This window comes from Lynx canadensis, chromosome B1, assembly GCF_007474595.2.
Source record: "Lynx canadensis isolate LIC74 chromosome B1, mLynCan4.pri.v2, whole genome shotgun sequence".
Lineage (NCBI taxonomy): Eukaryota > Metazoa > Chordata > Mammalia > Carnivora > Felidae > Lynx > Lynx canadensis.
In genome coordinates, this window is record NC_044306.2 from 157,078,876 (window position 1) to 157,085,712 (window position 6,837).

Below are 6,837 nucleotides of genomic sequence, written 5' to 3' on the forward strand. Positions count from 1 at the left end.
TACAGAAGAACATGTCCTAAATGAAAGAACAGGACAAAATCAAGACAAGAGAGCTAGTATATAGCTATGTAATATGCCTGACATAGAAAGTAATGGTAATAAAGATATTCCCTGGAGTTGGGAAAAGAGTGCACAACATCAGTGAGGCCCTTAACAAAGATAGGAAACATTAAAAAGGAACCAGAGATGAAGAAATCGATAACAGAAATAAAAAATACACTAGATCAAGTATACAATAGACTAAAGGAAGCAAAAGAACATATCAGTGACCTGAGAGACAGAATAATAGAAAGCAACCAAGCCAGACAGGAAAGAGAGAAACAAAATAAAAATGATAATAGATGTAGGGAACAACATTGACATCATCAAGGGTAGTAACATTCCCATTGTAGGGATGTGAGAAGAAGAGAGAAAAGGAGGTAAAAAAAAAATGTAGTTGAAAAAATAATAGTTACTCCCCAAATCTGGAAAAGAAAGTAGAAATTCAGATCCAGGACATACAGAGAGCCCCTAACAAATCAACCCAAGGAAGTCCACACAAAACATATAGTAATTAAAATGCAAAAGGTAATGATAAAGATAATTTTAAAACCAGCAAGAGAAAAGAAAAAAAAATTATATAGAGAGGAAATTCCATAAAGCTATCAGATGATTTTCCAGCAGAAACTTTACAGGCCAGAGGGAAGTGGCAAATATATTCAAAGTGCTGAAAGAAAACAAACAAACAAACAAACAAACAAACAAACCCAACTTGCAGCCAAGAATACTCTATCCAGCAAAGCTATCTTTCAGAATAGGAGAGATAAAGAGTTTCCCAGACAAAGTTAAAGCAATTAATGACCACTAAACCATCCCTACAAGAAATGTTAATGGGAATTTTTCAAGTGCAAAGAAAAGACCACAAGTAGGAGTAAGAAAAGTAGGATGCACAAAATCAGTAAAATAAATATATCTATAAAAATTAGGCAAAGGATTCACAAAATAAAAGGATGCAAAGTATAAAGAAGATCTGAGATGGATATAATAGATTATTCATCCTTAAAAAATGAAATTTTGCCATTTATGACATGGATAGAGTTATAGAGTATTGTGCTAAGTGAAATAAGTCAGTCAGAGAAAGACAAATATCATATGATTTCACTTATATGTGGAGTTTAAGAAACAAAACAAATAAACTAAAAGAAAAAAAGGGAGAGAGAGAAGCAAACCAAGAAACAGATCTTTAACTGTAGAGAAAAAACTGATGGTTACCAGAGGAGAGGAGAGTAAGGAGATGGGTCAAATAGGTTATGGGGATTAAGGAGTACACTTATTGTGATGAGAACTGCGTATTGTATGGAAGGTTTGAATCACTATATCATACACCTGAAACTAATATTACACTGTATGTTAACTAACTGGAATTTAAATAACGACCTAAAAAACAAGGTAACAGTGGCTTTGAATGATACATTGGACCAGATGGATCTAACAGTATATTCAGAAAATTCCAGCCTAAAACAGAAGAATACACATTATTTTTCAAGTGCGCATGGAACATTCTCCAGAATAGAATACATATTAAGTCACAAAACAGGCCTCAACAAATTAAAAAAGACTGAAGTCATACCATGCATCTGTTCCAATCACAATGCAATGAAACTAGTGTGCTTATTTCAGCAGCATATATACTAAAATTGGAACAATACACAGAAGATTAGCATGACCCCTACAAGAGTGATGACACAATGCTATGAAATTAGAAATCAACTACAAGAAAAAATCTGGAAAGAAAAATGTATATTTGGAGGTTAAATAACATGCTACTAAATAGTTAATGGGTCAATAAAGAAATCAAAGAGAAAATTAAAAAAATATATGAAGAATAAAAATGAAAACACAATGGTCCAACATTTTTCAGATGCAGCAAAATTTGATCTGAGAGGGAAGATAACAGCAATGCAGGCCTACCTTAAGAAGCAAGAAAAAAAATCTCAAATAAATATCCTAACCTTATGCCTAAAGGAGGTAGCAAAAGAAGAGCAAAGAACCCCCCAGACCAATAGAAGGAAGGAAATAATAAAGATTAGAGCAAAATTAAGTAAAATAGTAACTAAGCAAACAATAGAACAGATCAATGAAACCAGGAGCTGGTTCTTTGATAAGATCAAATGAGTTGATAAACCTTTAGCCAAACCCATAAAGAAAGAGAGAGAGGGAGTGAGTGAGAGGGAGTGAGAGAGAGAGAGACAGAGAGAGACCCAAATAACAATTTCAGAAAATAAAGAGGAGAGATAACAACTGATACCACGGAAATACAAAGAAATATAAGAGAATATTATGAAAAATTATGTTCAAAATAATTGGGCAACCCAGAAAAAAAATGGATAAATTCCTAGAAACATATAAACTTTCAAATCTGAGTCAGAAATAGAACATTTGAACAGATTGATGATCATTAATCAGTAATTGAATCAATTTAAGAAAAAAAAAAAAAAAAAAACTCCCAAGAAACAGAAGTCCAGGAGGAGACAGCTTTACAGGTGAATTATACCAAACATTTAAAGAAGAGTTAATAATAATTCTTCTCAAACTTTTCAAAAAAATAGGAGAGGAAGGAAACTTCCAAATTCATTCTATGAGGTCAGCATTAACCTGTTACCAGAACAAGATAAAGACACTACACAAAGAAAGGGGGGGGGGGGAGAGAGAGAGAGAGAGAGAGAGAGAGAGAGAGAGAGAACTACAGGCCACTATCTCTGTTGAACACAGATGAAAAAATCCTCAACAAAATATTAGTAAACTGAATCCAACAGTACATTAAAAAAATCATTTACCACAATCAAGTGAGATTTATTCCTGGGTTGCAAGGGTATATTCACAAATCAATCAATGTGATGTATAACATCAACAAGAGAAAGGATAAAAATACTATGATCATTTCTATAGATACAGAAAATGCATTTGACCATGTACAACATCTATACATGATAACAACTCTCAACAAAGTAAGTTTAGAGGGAACATACTTCAACATAATAAAGGCCATATTTGAAAACCCACAGATAACATTATTGGTGAAAAATTGAGAACCTTTCCCCTAAGGGCAGGAGCAGAACAAAGATGTCCATTCTCATCACGTTTATTCAATACACCACGGAAATTCCTAGCCACAGCAATCAGACAATAAAAAGAAATAAAAGGGCATCCAAATTGTTAAGGAAGAAATAAAACTTTCACTATTTTCAGAATCACATTTTATTACACAAGTAAAACCCTAAAACTTCCATCAAAATACTATCAGAACTTATATATGAATTCAGCAAAGTTGTTGGGGAGCCTGGGTGGCTCAGTCGGTTAAGCGTCTGACTTCGGCTCGGGTCATGGTCTCACGGTCCGTGAGTTCGAGCCCCACGTTGGGCTCTGTGCTGACAGCTCAGAGCCTGGAGCCTGCTTCGGATTCTGTGTCTCCCTCTCTCTCTGACCCTCCCCCGTTCATGTTCTGTCTCTCTCTGTCTCAAAAATAAATAAATGTTAAAAAAATTAAAAAAAAAAATTTAAAAAAATTCAGCAAAGTTGCATAGCAAGAAATCAATACACAAAAATGGGTTGCCTTCTTATATATGAATAATGAAGTAGCAGAAAGAGAAATTAAGAAAAAAATCCCATTTACAATTTTCCAAAAAGGAATAAAATACCTAGAAATAAACTTAACTAAGGAGGGGAAAGACTTATACTCTGAAACTGTAACACATTAATCAAAGAAATTGAAGATGACACAAACAAATGGGAAGATATTCCATGCTCATGGATTAGAAGAACAAATATTGTTAAAATGTCCATACAACCTAAAGCAATCTGCATATATAATTCAATCCCTACCAAAATACCAACATCAATTTGCACAGAGCTGAAGAATCAATCCTAAAATTTGTATGTGACCACAAAGGCTCTGAATGGTCAAAGCAATCTTGAAAAAAGAACAAAACTGGAAGTATTACAATCCCTGATTTCCAAATATGAAGCTGTAGTAATCAAAACAGTATGGTACTGGCACAAAAATAGATCAGTGTAACAGAAAAAGAGGACCCAGAAATAAACCCAAAATTATATGGTCAATTAATCTTCAACAAAGGAGACAAGAACATGCAGTGGGAAAAATACAGTCTCTTCAAAAATGGTGTTAAGAAAACTGGACAGTTACATGCAAAAGAATAAAACTGGATCACTTGCTTTCACCATATGGAAAAATAAATTTAAAATGTATTAAGGGTCTAACTGTGAGACCTGAAACCACAAAATTCCTAGAAGAGAAATGGGCTGTAAATTGTCTGACGTTGTCTGTAGCAATGTTTTTCTAGAGAAATATTTTGAGAGAAGGGAAACAAAAGGAAAAATAAACTATTGGGACTACATCAAAATAAAATCTTCTTCACAGCAAAAGAAATGATTAATAAGACTAAAAGACAAACAACTGAATGGGAGAAGATATTTGCAAATGACATATTTGATAAAATGTTGGTGTTTGTAGTATATAAAGAACTTATACAACACCAAAAAAAAATTCAACTGAAAAATGGGCAGAACACATGAAGAGACATTATTCCAAAGAAGACCTATAGATGGCCAAGACACATGAAAATATGCTCAGTATCAGTCATCATCAGGCAAGAGCAAATCAAAACTACAATGAGATATCTCACATCTGTTAGAATGACTAAAATAAAAAACACAAGAAATAAGTGTTGGTTGAGGATGTGGAGAAAAAGGAACCCATATGTACTGTTGGTGGCAATGCAAACTGGCGCAGCCTCTGCGGAACACAGTATGGAGCTTCCTCAAAAAAACTAAAAATGGAATTATCATACAATCCAGAAATTCCACTACTGATTATCTACCCAAAAACATAAAAACACTAATTTGGAAAGATATATGCATCACTATGTTTATTGCAGAATTATTTACAAGAGGAAAATTATAGAAGCAGCCCAACTGTCCATCAATAGATGAATAAAGATGTGATATATATACAATGAAATATTACTCAGCCATAAAAAAGGATGGAACCTTGCTATTTGCAATGACATGGATGGAACTAGAGAGCATTATGGTAATTGAAATAAGTTAGTCAGAGAAAGACAAATACTGCATAATTTCACTGATATGTGGAATTTAAGAAACAAAACACATGAACACAGGAAAAAAGAGACAACCCAAAAAACAGACTATTAAAGTAGAGAACAAACTGATGGTTACCAGAGTGGAGTTGGGTGAGGAGATGCGTGAAATAGGTGAAGGGGATTAAAAGTATACTTATCATGATGAACATTCAGTAATGTAGAGAATTGTAGAATTACTATATTATATACCTGAAATGAGTATTACACGGTATGGTAACTATAGTGAAAATAAAATTAAATAAACAACATACATACATACCACACCCCATAACATGCTGAATATGCTGAGAGAGCAGATCAATAGCAGAAAAGATATATGGAAGATGTCCTAATTGAATGTGGGAACCCTTTTCTATGGAAAATGATAGTTTAAGACAGGACACAAAGTGATCTATGTGAAGCAACAGGGTGGTACATTTACAAAGATCAGAAAGAAAAATGTCTATTGAGATAAAAAAGCTTAAGACTATGTAACCCAAAGTGCTGTCTCTTTTGAGAATCCAAACTGAGACTACTGTTCTCACCATTTTCAGTGGTTTCATTAAATCTGATAAGTGTAGAACATCAGAAAATTTTGAGAAATACAACTTTTTTGTTTACATTTTCAGCAGTTAGAAGTTCTGCAATGACTGATGTGAATTTTATTCACCTTCATATCCCAAGGTAAAGTGAAGTATGTGTTAGAATATAAGTGCTAATTAAATATTTGGCAATGAATGAAGTCCTATTGGGATGAGAGAATAAAGATGAACATGAAATCTTTAGAGTATGTGATAGGCATGTCACAAAACAGCGACCATGATACAAAAATAATCCAATACAGGATAATATGAGAAATGCCCTTGCAGAAGAGAAGAAATTTCAGTGATTCTTAACCTTTTAGAATTATGAACCTTTTGAAAGACTGAGAAAAAATGACCATATATGCATGAATGAGTGTGTACACACACATACACACATCCAGTGATATTTGCTTTCAGTTTAGGGTAATTACATACCATCTAAAGCCCTTCCTTGATCTCATGAGTGTTGTATTTCTTTTTAATATAGGATAATAATATTTATCCACTCTGTCCCGAAAAGTCATGTTTTACACCTGTGTCCCATGTTTTACACCTGTGTGTAACTATTAATAGTCCTCAATTTTTGCTCCACAAAGAGAACCATGAACAAAATGGAAAAAACATCTATTGAATGGGAGAATATATTTACAAGTCATTTACCTGATAAGTGGTTAATGTCCAAAATATGTGTTACTCCCAACTGCAAAGAAAATTTCAATTAAAAATGGGCAAAGGAGTTGAATTTTTTCCAAAGACGACATACAGATGCCCAACCAGTACATGAAAAGATACTCAACATCACTAATCATCAGGGAAATGCAACAAAAATCAAGACCAAAATGAGTTATCACTTCACACCTGTTAGAATAGCTACCATCAAAAAGACAAGAAATAAAAAGTGTAGGTGAGAATAGGGAGAAAGAGGACCCCTCATGCAGTGCTGTTGGGACTGCACATGGGTACAGCCATGATGGAAAACAGTAAGGGGTTCCACAAAATTTAAATATAGAATTAACATGTGATCCAACAATTCCATTTCTGAGTATCAGAAGAAAATAAAAACACTAACTTGAAAAGTTTTCTTCACTCCATGTTTATTGAAGAATTATTTATAA

At 33.5% G+C, this 6,837-nt stretch overlaps 1 non-coding gene across 1 annotated transcript; it reads left to right on the top strand.

Annotated features, from left to right (window-relative positions):
- The first annotated feature begins 1,646 nt into the window (after positions 1-1,646).
- LOC115513175 lies at positions 1,647-1,754 on the top strand. The gene has a single exon (XR_003968598.1). It is a non-coding gene; the product is annotated as a U6 spliceosomal RNA (small nuclear RNA).
- Positions 1,755-6,837: the final 5,083 nt, after the last annotated feature.